This window comes from Triturus cristatus, chromosome 7 (genome assembly GCF_964204655.1).
Source record: "Triturus cristatus chromosome 7, aTriCri1.1, whole genome shotgun sequence".
Taxonomy (NCBI): domain Eukaryota; kingdom Metazoa; phylum Chordata; class Amphibia; order Caudata; family Salamandridae; genus Triturus; species Triturus cristatus.
The window spans coordinates 964234236-964247213 of NC_140590.1; positions in this window are offsets into that span (position 1 = coordinate 964234236).

Genomic DNA, 12978 nt, shown 5'->3' on the forward strand with positions numbered 1-12978 from the left:
CCTGAGCTGGAAGCGGCAGCATGGCTGTCACCGACCCCTCCGGGACACTGATGGGCACAGATGGGCTTGCCTTGGGCATGCCTTTGGCTTGCCAGCAGCACGCCTGCAGTGCACATCCGCTGTGCCATGGTTTATATAAGCGGTAGGGTGCGGCGACTAGGCTGCGCACCCCACTGGAAATGCCAGAGCGTAAGCGAAGTGGAACAGAGTGAGCTGAGAAGCCCCTCCCTGCCCTCTGAGCAAACGGCAATACAGTCGTGACGGAACGGGGTGAGAGGCAGAGGAAAGTGAAAATAGTGAGTAAAATGATTTACAAATACAAGGTTTACAATATTAAAAGTTAAAAAGAATCCCAAAGATTAAAAACGTAATTACCAGGTGCAGGAGAAATATTCTCACTAAAGCCAGAAATCTCTATTTTAAAAACCAAACAGCATCAGTAGATCCTACCACTGTCTGCAGAGCATCTGCTCTGCCATGGTTTAAGTAAGCGGTAGGGTGACTTCACTGATGACATCATCAACTGAGTGTAAGTGTTTTTAAGAGTCTATGGGTGTTAAACATATATACAAACCTACTACAAAAGTTAAATTAGTATACTAGGCACAATACTGCTGAGCGATACTACTTCTAACATATATTAAGAGAGTGGCTGTGTGGCTGTATGTATCCTGGTGTGTATGGGTGTGTAAGTGGTTGTATGGGTCTATACATTGATGTGTGAATAGCTGTGTGTGTGAGCGAGATGCTGTGTGAGTGGTGGTATTGGTGAGTGAGTGGGTGTGTCAGTGAGTGAGTGGCAGTGTGAGTGGCTCTATGGGTGGATAAGTAGATGTGTAGGGACTATATGGGTGAGTGAGTGGGTGTCTGAATGGCTGTATGAGTGAGTGACTCTGTGTGTAAGTGGCTGTATGGGCGAGTGAGTGGCTGTTTCAATGGGTGTTTGGTTAAGTTTAATGGTGTGTGAGTGGCTGTATTGGAGAGTAAGTGTCTTTGTGAATGGCTGTATGGGTGAGTGAGCAGATGTGTGAGTACTTGTATAGATGGGTGAATGGGTATGTAACTGGTGTAGATGTGTGAGTGAGTGTGTGAGTGCTTGTATGGGTGAGTGAGTCGCTGTGTTGAGAGATTATATGGGTGAGTATGTGGTACCTGAGTGACTAGGTAAATAAGTGGGTGTGTGAGTAGCTGTATGAGTGAGTGTGAGGCTATGTGAGTGGCTGTATGGGTGAGTGACTAGTTGTATGAATGGTTGTTTGGGTGAGTGAATGGTTCAAACAGTGGTTTTACGAGTGAGTGAGTGTGTGCCTCTACAGAGGAGTGAGTGAGTGTGTGAGAACTGGTAAGGGTCTAAGAATGGGTATGTGAGTGGTTGTGTGGAAGTGGGAATACAAGAGGTAGGTTTGGGGTATGAGCAGGTGTGTGAGTGGTTCTGTCACTGAAATAAACAAAGGTTACAGGGACGTTATAGTTTGGTTCCAATTTCACTCACACAAAACCAGTGAAATTTAGCATTTATAGTTACCAGAGTTAACTATAGCTTACGCCCCCACAATGCACATTTGTTTTTTCAGCGACTCGATATATTAATATATATATATCGAGTCACTGAAAAAACAAAGGTTACAAGGATGCTATAGTTAGGTTCAGATTTTACATGCACAAAACTATAGAAATTCAGCAGTTATAGTTAACTCAGCTAACTATACTTATTACTCATGACATGGTCAGTGACATCACTGATGACATAACTAATGACATCTCCAATGACATTACTGTTGACCTCATCTACAGAACCACTCACACATCCACTCACACAACCACTCATACACCCAATCACATACATACACAACCACTCGCACACCTACTCACTCATCCATAGAATCAATCAATCAATCAAGACATTCGTATAGCGCACTAATCACCCGTGAGGGTCTCAAGGTGCTGCGAGGGGGAGGGGGGCAGCTACTGCTCGAACAGCCAGGTCTTGAGGAGTCTCCTGAATGTCAGCAGGTCCTGGGGTCTGTCGCAGCTGTGTGGGGACGGTGTTCCATGTCTTGGTGGCGAGGTAGGAGAAGGATCTGCCTCCGGTTAAGGTCTTGCAGATTCATGGGATGGTGGCGAGGGCGAGGTCGGCAGAGCGAAGCTGGCGGTTCGGGGTGTAGAAGGTGAGACGCTTGTTGAGGTATGCTGGTCCGGCATTGTGTAGTGCTTTTTGTGCGTGGGTGAGGAGCTTGAAGGTGATCTTCTTGTTGACTGGGAGCCAGTACAGTTCTTTCAGGTGGGCCGCGATGTGGGTGTGGCTGGGTATGTCGAGGATGAGGCGTGCAGAGGCGTTCTGTATGCTTTGAAGTCTCTTCTGGAGTTTGACCGTAGTCCCTGCATAGAGAGGCGTTGCCGTAGTCCAGTCTGCTGCTGAGGAGGGCCTGTGTGACCATCCTTCTAGTTCCGGTGGGGATCCATCGGTAGATCTTGCGGAGCATGCGGAGGGTATTGAAGCAGGAGGAGACGGCGTTGACTTGCTGGGTCATTGAGAGCGATGAGTCCAGGATGAACACCAGGTTGCGTGCATGGTCAGGGGCGTGGGTGCGGCTCCCAGGGCGTCTGGCCACCGAGAGTCGTCCCAGGCTGAGTGAGTGGATCCGAGGATTAGGACCCCTGTCTTGTCTGAGTTAAGTTTCAGGTGGCTGGTCTGCATCCAGCTGGCGACAGCCTTCATTCCTTCACGGAGGTTGGTTTTGGCTGTGGCAGGGTTTTTGGTAAGTGAGAGGATCAGTTAAGTGTCGTCTGCGTAGGAGACCATGTTGACGTTGTGCGAGCGGACAATGTTGTCGAGCGGTGCCATGTAGATGTTGAAAAGGGTAGGGCTGAGGGACGATCCCTGGGGTACGCCACAGATGATTTTGGTGGCTTTGGATCGGAAAGGGGGGAGGCGGACCCTCTGGGTTCTGTCAGTGAGGAAGGAGGTGGTCCAGTCAAGAGCCTTGTCGCAAATTCCTGCATTGTGTAGGCGTGTGCGTAGGATGTGGTGGCAGACAGTGTCAAAGGTGCCTGAGAGGTCCAGGAGGATGAGGGCCGCAGTTTCTCTGTTGTCCAGTAGGGTCCTAATGTTGTCTGTGGCAGCGATGAGGTCGGTTTCGGTGCTGTGATTGCTGCAGAATCCGGATTGGGATGGGTACAGGATGTTGTTTTCTTCGAGGAAGTGGGTCAGTTGCCTGTTGACAATCTTTTTGATGACTCACTCACACACACACTCATTCACCCACACAGCCACCCATATAGCCATTCACACAGCTACTCACTTACCCATACACCTACTAACATAGCCACTCACTCATCCATACAGTCACTCACTCACCCATACAGCTACTCACACACCCACATATTCACCCATACAGCCACTTACATATCTACTCTCTCACCCATACAGCCTCTCAACAGAGCATCACTTACACATACAACCACTCACACACCCACACAACCAATTGCATACTAATTCACACATCATTACAAGTGATCACATGTCTACTCACTCACCCTATGCAGGTAAGGGGGAGAAAGGGAGAGAGAGATCCGAAAAAATGACAGGTTGTCCTGTTAGGAAAGTAGGGAAAGGGGAATCCCTCCTTTCGGAATTAGGGCCCTCACACACCCAGCCAGCTGGATGTCATACTTCATCATAGGGCATGCCCCTCATCAGGTCAGCGCTGCAATACCTGACGGGCACCCTATGAGGTGCTCTTTGGCGGAGATCTTTTATTCCTTGCCGTATGATGCCGTGGGTGTGAGGGACCTAAAAGTGTAGATGTGCTAAAGTTAGGGTCAGTAGACGGTGCGAGGATAAAACAGGGAATGGAAGTCCAGACAAATTATTTTGAATGAAACTGGCTTCCAACCTGGTTAATAATAAGGTGGCGACTACCTGATGTAATGTGTCAGGATGTTGTGCTCAACTTCATGTGGTAACATGTTTCTTTCCTGGGTGTCAGAGCGATGTAGCGGCAATTCTTCAGGACCTAAGAGAGATTGTCAATCTACACAAAAAGTGGTGTTCTGGTTCTGCTAACCTTGATATACTACACAGTGCACCTCAAGGTGAAGTACCTGTAAATGCGGTGGCCAACCTATTGGGATACAAAGAACACGGTTACACAGTAGTAAATGTCTGTATTTCCTTATTCAACACCACTCTCCCTTGTGAATAACACCATGTAAATGCACGAAAATCATGATGTGCCCCATATGGTGAATTCTAGTGAGTATAAGCTGGCGTCATCTAGTTGTGATGTATACCTGATAAAATAATTTGTAAAGCGCTAAAAACACAGCCAGGCTAGGGTATCCTGTACTAAAAATGGTAGCTTACATGTTTGTCAAACTAAACACTCCCCTAAAAGCTATTATAGACTGGCCCCATCAACTTCCGGCAGGTCAAGACACATGGAATTTTCAGTGTCCTAAAGGAAGTAATGAGGGTATGGAGAAGGTGATGCTAATGACGAATGTTCACATTTCAGGGGTAAATAGAAAAATTGATCCATAAGCGACGGCAGAACAGGCTCTCACAAGTAGTGAGTAGGTTAGTTAAAAAACTTGTCTAGTCTATTTAGAAAAAGTTAAAATTCTATGCTGTGGAGATGGACGATCGCCATGTGAGAGGTGGCAATCCGGAAAGAACTTTGAGAGAAAAGGAATCGCGTCACATTTTGTCATTTAGAAATCTGGGCCATAACGGGCTCAACAAGGATGAGGAGATGTACTCCCACCTATAAAGACAGATTTATTTTATATCAGACTATATGAATGTGAAATCTAAATTGTAATATAGATATATACTGACATATATACCTACATAGTTTGCGTTGAATCACATCATCAAAAAAATGTACCATCCAAAATGAGGATCTATTCTCACAATTTCATACTTTATTTTAATTTTTGTTTGTTTGCACCTTTTTTATTCACGCACTACACTTTACATGGCCTCTCTTTTTAAAGGCTTCAAAGCTGACCATATGATAAATTGTTGGTATTGGAACACCATAGTAGGCCGTGCATAAGAAACTCGAAATCATGGATGATGCCCACAAAGTGTATAAAAATTATTCGGTCAACAATTTACAACTGATGACACCAGGCCTACTAGAGGGCATGTAGTTAAATATTTAAATATTATTGACAAATAAAGTCTAAATCCTTTATCAAAAGGAAGGTTGAAATCAGTTAGAAAACTGCCCACTTGGGGGCTTGTGATATGATCAATGTTTGACAAAATGAATTGGCAACGGCAGACCGAAAAACAAAAACAAAAACAACATTGTCATCAAATGGGGTTTAAAAATTGTTTTTAATGAAATCTGGCAACAGTCTGCATGGTCATAGGAATGTATAGTTTAAGCACAAAAGTCTTTAAATTTTGCTTTTTGTATTGCACATATTTATGTCACTACAAGTACCAAAATGCAAAGCGCCACCCAAAAGGATGTGATGTAACATCATGTGGTTAATGTATGCCTTTTTTAAATATGAGCACTGCTGGTAACGCTTTGTACCCGTGATCAAGGTCTGAGGACAGACGAAACGCGTTGGGATGTTGGGCTTGTCACAAACGTTGCTGCCTGAATAAATCAAATACGATTTCACCCATGAGTGCGTGTGGAACTGTCCTTGGGGAATACTTGTTGCAATTTCATAACGGCTGGGTTCCGCCGTATCCACGAAATCGCACCATCGAAAGAGTGCTGTGTGCCTGCAATGGAGCCACTTTTGTGGAATATATATACATGTATATATATGCTTTGTTAATCTTTTGTATACACAACCAACTTAAACTACACAAACTTTAGAAATTATAATGTTATAGTTATTACTTACAGTTATAATTTCTGCCATGGTCAAAACGTACTATAACTCGCACACCTCCATACACTGTTGCCAACTCATTGCCACACTGCATTAACTATAACACAGTCCTCTACCATTCACACTGTTCTCATAAATTATGTTGTTTGAGCTGTTATGAGTGTTGCTATGAATGCTTTGATGTAACATGGTATAAGTGATGTAATATGAAATGGTATAAGCTGTGCATAGTGTGAGTTATTAAGTAGTTTAGCTAACAAATCCGATGACAGAGGAAGAAAAATTATATAACATTTCTTAAAAATGTAATCTTTGTACCCAGCCAAGTGGCAGCCAATTTCTTCTTCCCAGAAAACAAATATTTTCTAGATCATTGGTACTCGCAAACATTTTCCCTCGGGCCAAACATTTAGCCTGTGGTGTGACTGAGGGCCACATTGATTCCTGTAGTGTGCAGGTCTTGAGTGGGGTGGTGTGCATGGATATTACTCAATTCATATTTGAAAACTATCACTTTAAAAACAAAAATTCTCAATGCTCTGACATTATCTGATGTACTAACGTGAAACGGTCCTGCATGTTAATGAAATACAGGTTTGGAATTTCGAACTTTATCAAAATAGAATTTATGCTATTGAACCCTCCAAAAAGTAAAAACATCATATGTAAGTTGAATGACATCAATGACCCTATAGAACAGGTTTCCACCTTTGACTATCAAGGGATAAGATTAACACCAGACCTGGATTGGTTAATGCAAGTGCAAACATCTCACTGCTCTTTGCTTCACTCCTCGAAAAGAGTGCTAAAGATCCACAATAAAACCAGCTCAAAGAGAGCTGCCTCTGCCATTGAGATCTACAGTGCTAAGGCACTGGGAGCCAACTTGTATGGCTGTGAGTTTTGGGATCACGCCAACTGCAACATTCTAACACTAGCAGAATATTTTTTTTATTAGGTCCCTCTTCGCTCATCCTAAGAGCAGGCCTTTGACCCATTGCATCTCAATATGGCATTTAGGAAAATCTCCCAGAAAACTGAGTATAGGCCTTTGCTTTACTGGCATAGACTTTGGACCTCGTCTGCTTTGGAAGCATATAGAGAACCCCTATTGGATATTTTGGCCATGCCTGATGCCCTCATAATCCCATGGCTCATGCACATTAGAACTACCTTAAGGAAGCTGAGATTGGAGAAGCTTTAGGCAGGGCCGGAGGAATCAAACTCCATATCTAAAAGGGGCATACTGAAGTATGTATCTGTATAAACTATTTGTAGCAGTAGAGGCACGCTTACCACAGAATTTATGAACTTTAAAATGCTCCCTGTTTATGAAAAAACAATTGATGAAATCACACACCTCTTTGGCTAGGTAACACTTTTTACAATTAAAGTATCAGTCTCTGCCCAATTGAGCCTTCTCTTCTATGTGGGCTAACGTATAATATGTTGGTGATGAGTGTCTAGTGTGCAAAGGGTCTTCAGTGTTCTCTTCTGTATACTCACATGTAACTCTCACATTTGTTGCACTGTGGCGAGGTGGGGGGAAACAGACAACAAAAAAACATTACAATATTATGGGAAAAAACATACCTGCCTCCCGACTTTCTACTGCTCTGTGCCCTCGCTGCAGCACACAGGCTCCCAGTGTTCATTGCAGCCAATCCTGGTGCTGCTGTCATGCTTAAATGCAACATCTGGATTGGCCTGAGTGCTGTGAATTTGTTCTCCCAGCGAGAGTATGAGCATGTGCCTGCTGTCTCCAACCCGACAATGCAGCTGGGTTGGAGACAGCTCAGTGCGCATGTCAGGATGGCCATTTTGAGACTGCCGGCCAAACTGACATGTGCACACCTTCTGGTCACTGCCCTCATGATGGCCCTGCCCCTAAGACTCTCCGGCCCTAAGAACCTGATAAATAAACAATCATTTATTATCATTTTATTTTACAAGTTTTGAGACTGGTAGGGGGGCGACGCTCCTCCGCCATAGCGGAGGAGCTGCCACTGAATAAAAATATACAAAAGAATGCATGTATGCATTTGTCTGTACACAACATTTTTAAGGGAGTGAAAGGGGCAAGAATGAGTCAGTGTGAAAGAGGATTGCATGTGCGAATTTGTTTGGGAATTTGTAGACCGAAGATAAAGGCATCCTAGACAGCCAGATTAATGTTAATGACACAAGAACACACATGTCTAAATATAAGGCTTATTATTTCTAGAGCTTTTAATAGTCAATTGCACCAAATTGTTTGATAGTCATTGGATGACGATAACTTTTTTAGGATCCTCAGACACAATGAAAAATCCAGTAATTGAAGTTCCACATTCATTAACACTCATTTATAAGTGTAATATAATTAGGTCTTTAGAAATCCAGTGATTGATTATTAGCCACAGACAGTAACTTGTAATCTAACCTATTGAAGATGACAGCTTCAAAGATGAAAAGAACCATAAAAGGGCATAAAAAAGAATGGAGATACAGATTGCTTTCCAGACTGCAGTACTGTTTATGTGGACCTTCGGTTATTCAACCTAGTCAAAATCATTGAGTTGTGTCTGATGTATCAGTGCAGCATACCACACAGTAGCCTTTGCAAGTCATCGTTCAAACCCTTCCTGATTAATATTCATGAGGCATGATACAGTCTATCGTGCTTGTGAACAGCTGTGAATGCAGAAAATGAGACCTGTCTGTGAGCTGAGACCTACCTCTCTATGTTCACATTTACAATGTAACACTTTTGTGACCTCCATCCTGCAAGGAATGGCAAATATGACATTTGCAAATTGTAATGTCAGTTTTCTTTTGTTTTTTCCCCCACTATTGCAATGCCTGCCACTTTGCACAATGCATACTTTTGAGGGACAGAAACATTTAATACATGGGGCCCACATGGCTGCAAAAACATGTTTTATGACAGCTTTAAAGATGTCCTCCCATGAAATAAGTAACCATGTTCCCACTCTAATCCTCATTGTGCTCTGATTCACAAACTGCACTTTTTAGTAAAATTTGTGGTACTACAACACGTACTACAAAATGCTATTTATAAACTAAGTGCCGAGTTACGCCTCCATCTGTCGTATTGAAGGAAGTAACCCGTTTAGGGCCACCTGGGTCACTAATGGCCACCTCTCAGCCTTCTGTACTAAATGAAGAGTCGGTCAGACAGTAGAGAATCCAAACCAATAACTGTTTATTCGGATACCCTCAGAGCGGAGCCCCATCTGCCCAATCGCTAGGAGCGCTGCAGAGGGAACTGAAATCGACAAGCATAAAGACACATTATGTATGTTTCGTAGCTGGGTGAAAGCACACCCACAGTGGAATTTTCCAAGCAGGGGCAACTAAACCGCAAAATACAAAAAACACGGGTTCAACGTTCATATCTTACGCAAAGTAACATGGTCCAAGGTTGTTCCATCTGGAGCCCGCCACCAGACAAGGGGTAGAGTGCCTCTATCTAATGAGAAAGCTATGTGCTAACATGAGCAGTGTGCTCATTACTAAAACATAACCCAAGTGAGGAAATGAAACTCAGAGAGGAACATTTCTCGGAATTGGTCAGTTTCGTACAGCCTAAAACGGCGCCTGAAAAGAAAATGGTGCAGCAAATGCTAACTTCCATGGAGCACCATATAAGCAATAACAATTTAAGCATGAGCTAAAACATTTTCTAACAGCAACAACTGAAAACAAAACTACAAACAGTAATAAGAAATCTCATTAATAAACAGTTATGAGCACTCCATGCTATCAACATCAGGAAATGAAAAAGTAAGGAGGGAGGAATTCCCAGAAATTCCTTCATCGATATTCATCAGGTCCTCAATATCTTTTTGAATCCTTATAGTAGCATTTGTATCATGAATGGATATTTTCTTTTTGGGTGTGAGAATAATGTTATAATAAGAACAACAAAAGGGAAGACACTGAACAAGAACACAGCAAAGCACCAATACCACAATAAGATAAATCACTTTTTCGAGAATCAAGCTGCGAAAAAGAGACCAACTCCAATTCCCACTTTACATTCCTTTGACATTTTCAAGGATATCTAGAATGTGTTTGGTAATATTATTTTCCATATTCTTGATCCCAACTACACACTGGTCTCCCACTACCACGCATACACCACCACTCTTAGCCAGAATAAAATCTACCGCATATCTAGTCTGCTCTGAATATATGCACATGCTCTCCAACTGAGTTGTGATGTCACGCAAAGCTGCTACTGTAGTGTTGGATAACATTTACAGCTTACACCCAATATATTCTCTAGCCTTTTCACCCATAGCAATGGAAGTACCACCCAATGTGAAAATAGAAGAAAGCATGTATCCAAAAGTGATCCCATTACTGTAATTATTGACCTCTATATCGGTCACTCCCTCACAGAATTATGTTGCCAGGGTCTTTTTAAACCATCTTATGTTAGGCTTGGTATACTTACAGGGCACACCCAAGAGCAATACCATTCCAAGAGCTACATCATCTGTACCATTATGAACACTGCAATACTTCCCATTAGACAAAAAGAAAAACCCTGGGTGTGCATAAATCGGCCCCTCATAATCCACTCCTGCATACCTAGAGTTCATTCCAAAAGTACTTGAATCCTTGTAATTTACCAAGGGGATAGTATTTTTATACAATACTATTCCTGAGCAATTGGTATATAGCGATGTTTAAATACTATTCAAAATGGGTCAACAAGCAATATAATAACCCACCAATGTGACATTTTATTTCAACATATAAAAATTGTTGCAATATGTATTGTTATCACAACCTGGATAACCCATTCCCAATGGCTTTCTATGGTATAGACCTGGCCCCGGATAACCAAAACCAAACACCCTTTTCACCTCCGTAAACTGAGGTAACCGAGTATAAGTATAGTTTACGAGTGACAATGGTTATGCAGTCCACAAGCTAGTGACAGAGTCAGTAGGGTAACAAGCGGTCCCCTCCCCAAAGAACTTCTTATGTGTTTCCAAGAATACATTACCCGGGGCTCTTCTTTTATTTCGTCTCTGGGAAATAGCCTTACACTTGCTGCGTAGAGGAACATCTTGATCATTTTCCAAAACCCTTGACACCTCACACAATATTATGATCAGCTGAATCAAAAGAACAAAACATATTATTTTGCTTTTCCATGTCTACATCATATTATGCTGTGTAACAAGAAACATTGGCTGCTCCTCCTCAGCAACCTTTTGACCTAAGGGATGCATAAGAAATTGCAAAGAGGCAAAAAAATGCAAAGAAAATATACAAGTTCCCAGTGTCCGTCAGAGCCACGCTAGTACAGGCTCCTGTTGTCCATCAATAACTTGGCGCTCTTGAGCACCGGCAGTGGAGCTTGCTCTGTCCTAATCTCTTTTAATTTATCCCATGTCGATAAAGATGGTACCTTCAAGGTATACTTCTGCTTTCCCTAACTAATGTTCAAATAACAAAGGCAAAGGAAATGCAAATGTTTGCACAAATTTTCAATTAATTTCGTTGGTACTGTTACTCAGCACTACCTATCTTGCACAGTCCATCACTAATCTTCCTTCTTCTTGGACTTAGCATCCCTCAGCAGAGGGCGCAAATTGCACCTGGTAGCCCCAGGCACTGTGTGATCAACAAACAGAGGATCTTGAATAGCTCATAATTATGGTGGAACAGCCTCATTCAACACATCGTCGTTCTCCTTATCTGTCTGGGTCCAGATCAGCTGGGCATCACTCAAAGGGACAAACCTGGGCACCTGTTCACACTCAGTGTCACCAACGTCCTCCTTGACCCACTGGTCGTATGGCAACGATAAAGGAATCCTCCGGCAGTGGGTGGCATGCACCCAGTTGTTTGGACCAGCAACCTTTACAGCCATCCGTGTCACCAACAGAACCTGCTCAGGACCCTTCCAGCGCGGCTCCAAACTTTTCTTCCACTGTAAGTTCCTGATGAGAATAAAATCTCCAGGCTGAATGTCGTGGCTGGGCCCCTCAGGCACAGAAGGTAGGGACTCCCGCACCTGTTGGTGAATAGAATGTAAACTTTCTGTTAACAGGCCAAGATAAACAAGCAACACAGGATATTCAATATCTGAGTATTTACGTGCACGTGGGACACCCCAGACATTTGCCGGGCGTCAGAACACGACCTCATAAGGTTACAATCCTGTCCTAGAATGAGCTGTGGTTGACAGAAGAGCTAGCAGTAGAGCAGCTGGCCATTTCAACCCTGTTGTCTCCAGAATTTTTGCCAGCATCAGTTTGAGAGTACTGTTGTACTTCTCAAACAAACCCGCTTACTGTGGATGATTAGCGGATACAACAATAGGGCAACACAGTTTTCCCCAAGGAATTGGGTATATAAGTCAAAAAACAATAGTAAACCTTGAGGATTTATTCAACTAATATTAAATATTTAAATCGTCACCTTAGTGAACTTCATTTTAGGGAACTCAGAAAAGGAAGAAAGTTTCAAAATGACCACAATTCATTTTTCATATTGATTTTATCCAAAAAATATATATTGTTTAACTGTTTGATAAATTTCAATAATTTCATACAAAAAAGTAAAGGAACAATCAATTTAACATTTCATGACTGGCAACACAAAACTACTGTCTTGCTTAAAATCACATAAGCAGTAGTCAATGACACTTTTTTTATCCACAAATATGAACCATATACAATTGGTCATATATCGAAATCAATTGATCCAGACAGTTGTAATTTTTTTATAGCGTCAAACTGTAATTATTTGCATCAAAGAAGTGTCGTAGCATCGACGTTTCGGTCACTTAATTGAAGTATTAATCACCGAGACCATCCTCAGGACCAAAGTTGCACCATGAATTCCTTCTTTAATACGAAACCATTCAGTCTGCGCCTCTTTATTCTCTTTGTTCTTACTCTAACTGTAGGAACCTGGGGTCACCAGGCCCTATAGGCGGTAGCGTGGCGCGAGCCGGTCGGGCACCCAGAGGGCTATGTGTTAAGCAACCATACACCACACGCTTCTCATGGACTAGAGTCACACACAATAAGGGACGCCACACCGTTTAAATTATGCAAATACTTCAAGTTTATCCAAGTATAGCTGGTC